General features: G+C 41.8%; 1 pseudogene; it reads left to right on the top strand.

Moving 5' to 3' along the window:
• The first annotated feature begins 272 nt into the window (after window positions 1-272).
• LOC121432343 lies at window positions 273-1,797 on the top strand (annotated as a pseudogene).
• Window positions 1,798-3,878: the final 2,081 nt, after the last annotated feature.

The following is a 3,878-nucleotide window of genomic DNA, read 5'->3' as shown; positions in this document are numbered from 1 at the left end:
GTTTCAGAAGGTCTCACTTATTTATTGTTTCTCTTAGTGTCTGTGCTATTGGTGTTATGTTTAGGAAGTGGTCTCTTGTGCCCATGTGTTCAAAACTACTTCCCACTTTCTCTTCTATGAGGTTAATTATGGCTGGATTTATGTTGAGGTCTTTGGTCCATTTGGACTTGAGTTTTGTGCATGGAGATAGATATGAATCTATTTGCATTCTTCTACATGTTGACATTCAGTTATGCCAACACCATTTGTTGAAAATGCTTTCTTTTGGCCTCATTGCGTTACTTACCTCGACTCTTAGCTGTCGGGAACGGTAACCGGGACCCGGTGTCCGCTCTGTCACCCTCGCCTTCTAACCCGTAGCTACCATGCGTGAGTGCATCTCCATCCACGTCGGCCAGGCTGGTGTCCAGATCGGCAATGCCTGCTGGGAACTCTACTGCCTGGAACATGGCATCCAGCCTGACGGCCAGATGCCAAGTGACAAGACCATTGGGGGGGGGGGGAGACGACTCCTTCAACACCTTCTTCAGTGAGACAGGCGCTGGCAAGCACGTGCCCCGGGCAGTGTTCGTAGACCTGGAGCCCACGGTTATTGATGAGGTTTGCACTGGTACCTACCGCCAGCTCTTCCACCCTGAGCAGCTCATCACAGGCAAGGAAGATGCTGCCAATAACTATGCCCGTGGCCACTACACCATTGGCAAGGAGATCATCGACCTCGTCTTGGACAGAATTCGCAAGCTGGCCGACTAGTGCACAGGTCTTCAGGGCTTCTTGGTCTTCCACAGCTTTGGCGAGGGAACTGGCTCTGGGTTCGCCTCCCTGCTGATGGAGAGGCTCTCTGTTGATTACGGAAAGAAGTCCAAGCTGGAGTTCTCCATCTACCCTGCCCCCCAGGTTTCCACTGCTGTGGTTGAGCCCTACAACTCCATCCTCACCACCCACACCACCCTGGAGCACTCTGATTGTGCCTTCATGGTGGACAATGAGGCCATCTATGACATCTGTCGTAGGAACCTCGACATTGAGCTCCCCACCTACACTAACCTTAACCGCCTCATTAGCCAGATTGTGTCCTCCATCACTGCTTCCCTCAGATTTGATGGAGCCCTGAATGTTGACCTGACAGAATTCCAGACCAACCTGGTGCCCTACCCTCTGGCCACATATGCCCCTGTCATCTCTGCTGAGAAAGCCTACCATGAGCAGCTTTCTGTAGCAGAGATCACCAATGCCTGCTTTGAGCCAGCCAACCAGATGGTGAAATGTGACCCTCGCCATGGTAAATACATGGCTTGCTGCCTGCTGTACCGTGGTGATGTGGTTCCCAAAGATGTCAATGCCGCCATCAAGACCAAGTGCAGCATCCAGTTTGTGGACTGGTGCCCCACTGGCTTCAAGGTTGGCATTAATTACCAGCCTCCCACTGTGGTACCTGGTGGAGACCTGGCCAAGGTCCAGAGAGCTGTGTGCATGCTGAGCAACACCACAGCCATCGCTGAGGCCTGGGCTCGCCTAGATCACAAGTTTGATCTGAGGTATGCCAAGCATGCCTTTGTGCACTGGTATTTGGGTGAGAGTATGGAGGAGGGGGTTTCTTTGAGGCCCGTGAAGACATGGCTGCCCTGGAGAAGGATTATGAGGAGGTTGGTGTGGATTCTGTTGAAGGAGAGGGTGAGGAAGAAGGAGAGGAATACTAATCTGTTCTTTCAGCCCCTGAATCATGTCCAACTCCCAGAACTTCAGCTTCAACGCCAGCTGACAGTCATTGATGCTTTCGTGTTACCATTGTTTTGTGATCATGTCTTTTCCATGTGTCCCTGTATGGTTTCCATGATGTCTCAAAGTAAAAGCTTTAAAGAAAAAAAAAAGAAAATGCTTTCTTTTTTCTATTGTATAATTTTAGTTTCTTTGTCAAAAATCTGGTGTTCATAGGTGTGTGGATTAATATGGTCTTTTTTCTATTCCATTGGTCTGTCTGTCTGTTTTTATACCAATACCAAACTGTTTTAATTGCTGTAGCTCCATAATAGAGCTTGATATCAGGGATGGTGATGCCTCCAGAAGTTCTTTTGTTGTACAGGATTGTTTTGGCTCTACTGGGTTTTTTGATTTTCTGCATTAAGTTGAGTATTGTTCTTTTGAATCTGTGAAGAATTGTGTTGGGATTTTGATGGTGATTGTATTGAATCTGTAGATTATTTTGGGAAGGACTGTCATTTTCACTATGTTGATCCTACCTATCCAAGATCATGGGAGATCTTTCATTTTCTGATATCTTTCTCAATTTCTTTCTTCAAAAACTTAAAATTCTTGTTGTATAAGACTTTCACTTCTTTGGATACAGTTACCTCAAGATATTTTATGTTATTTGTGGACTATTATAAATAGTGCTGTTTCTCTGCTTTCTTTCTCAGCCTCTTCATCACTTGTATATAGGAGGGCTATTGATTTTTTTTGAGATTATCTTTTATCTTGCCACATTACCGAAGGTGTTTATCAGCAATAGGAGTTCCCTTGTAAAATTTTTGGAATCACTTATGTATACTACCACATCATCTGCAAACAGTGAAAGTTTCCCTTCTTCCTTTCTAATTTGTACATACTTGATCTCCTTTGTTGTCTTATTGCTCTAGCTAGAACTTTGAGTACTATATTAAATAGATATTCAAAGAGTGGACAATTGTCTTGTTCCTCATTTTAGTGGAATCACTTTGAGTTTCTCTCCATTTAATTTGATGTTGGCTGTCAGTTTGTTGTATATTGCTTTTATTATATTAAGATCTGTTCCTTATATTTATGATCTCTCCAAGACCTTTAATCTATGAAGGGGTGTTGGATTTTGTCTAATGCTTTTTCAGGATCTAATGAGATGATTATATAGTTTTTTTCTTTCAGTTTATTTATATGGTGAATTTCATTGATAGATTTTTATATATTGCACCTTCCATGTATTTCTGAAATGAAGCCTACTTGATCATGATGGATGATTTTTTGATGTATCTTTGGATTCAGTTTGCCAGTATTTTATTGAGTACTTTTGCATTAATGTTCATGACAGAGATTACTTTGCAATTCTCTTTCTTGGTTGAATCTGTGAGGCTTGGGTATCAGGGTGACTGTAGCCTTGTAGAAAGAGTTCAGCAATATTCCTTCTGTTTCTGTTGTGTGGAACAATTTGAGGAGTATAGGTATTATTTCTTCTTTGAAGATCTGGAAGAATTCTGCACTGAAACCATTGGGTCCTGGGCTTCTTTTGGTAGGGAAATTTTTGATGACTGCCTTTATTTCCTCAGAGGTTCTATTTAAATTGATCATCTGGTCTTGACTTAATTTTGTTATGTTGTATCTATCCAAACAATGCCCATTTCTTTTAGATTTTCCAATTTTGTGGAGTGCAGATTTTTAAAGTATGACCTAGGGATTCTCTGAATTTCCTCAGTGTCTGTTGTTATGTCCCCTTTTTCATTTCTGTTTTTGTTAATCTGGATATTCTCTCTCTGCACTTTTATTAACTTGGATAAGGTTTTTTTTTTATCTTGTTGATTTTCTCAAAGAACCAACTATTTGTTTCATTGACTCTCCATATTTTTGTTTCTATATTATTGATTTCTCCCCTCAATTTGATTATTTTCTGTTGTCTACTCCTTCTGGGTGAGTTTACTTCCTTTTGTTCTAGAGCTTTCAGGTGTGCTGTTAAGTCATTAGTGTGCAATTTCTCCACTTTCTTTTTATAAGCTCTGAATGCTGTGAACTTTCCTCTTAGCCCTGCTTTCATAGTGTCCTGTAGGTTTGGGTATGTTGTTCACTCGTTTTCATTGAGTTCTAGAAAGTCTTTAATTTCTTTATTTCTTCCTTAACTCAGGGGCGATTAATTT

The sequence above is a fragment of the Microtus oregoni genome, unplaced genomic scaffold, assembly GCF_018167655.1.
Source record: "Microtus oregoni isolate MIOR12 unplaced genomic scaffold, Mior012 000002F_ref0000024, whole genome shotgun sequence".
NCBI classification, from domain to species: Eukaryota; Metazoa; Chordata; class Mammalia; order Rodentia; family Cricetidae; genus Microtus; species Microtus oregoni.
This window is presented reverse-complemented; position numbering and strand designations above follow the sequence as displayed.